Source organism: Limulus polyphemus, unplaced genomic scaffold, assembly GCF_000517525.1.
Source record: "Limulus polyphemus unplaced genomic scaffold, Limulus_polyphemus-2.1.2 Scaffold2010, whole genome shotgun sequence".
NCBI classification, from domain to species: domain Eukaryota; kingdom Metazoa; phylum Arthropoda; class Merostomata; order Xiphosura; family Limulidae; genus Limulus; species Limulus polyphemus.
The window spans coordinates 161,324-162,151 of record NW_013667620.1 but is presented as its reverse complement, the minus strand read 5'-3'; positions in this window follow the sequence as shown (position 1 = coordinate 162,151).

Genomic DNA, 828 nt, shown 5'->3' with positions numbered 1-828 from the left:
GCATTTCCATGATATTTTCCTTCTCTGTATTCAATATCATAGTTATACTGGTCTATCTTTCCGATTTAACGTGCCAGTTGTCCCTCTGGATTCCTTAATGATCTTAACCAGCGTAATACAGTATGGTCTGTCCTGGTGATACACCTGGCGCCATAGAGGTAAAAATAGAAATATGTCAGACTCTTTACTATAGCAAGGAGTTCCGTCCATGTTACACAGTAGTTCCTCTCTGGTCTGCTCAGGATCCTACTGAAGTAGGCCACCACATGTTCGTTTTCACCCATTTTCTGAGACAACACTCCTCCAATTCCGACATTACTAGCATGACAATCCAGTATGTATGGCAGTGAGGGATTTGTAAGCTTTAAAAGTGGAGCTGAGGCCAATTTTTCCTGCAATGTCTTGAAAGCATTCTGGCAAGAAACTGTCCATTCAAACATCTGGCCTTTTTCGTTAAATAATGTGGTGGAGCAGCTAAGTCCTACACATACTTCCGGTAATAGGTACAGAGTCCCAAGAAACTTCTTAACTTCCCACATTGTCTGGTGTTGGCCAATCACGCACTGCTTTCATCTTGTCAGGATCAGTTCGCACACCATACTCACTTACAATGTGACCCAAGTAAAACACCTCTTTCCGGAACAAGTGGCATTTCTTGGGATGGAGTTTGAGGTTTGCTGGTTTCAAATGCTCGAATACTTCCTCTAACCAGGACATTTCCTCATCAAACGTAGTTGCAAACACTATGACAACATCCAGGTACACTAGGGCTATCCTCCATTGTAGGCCATCCAGTACTCTTTCCATCAGCCTCTCAAATGTTGCTGG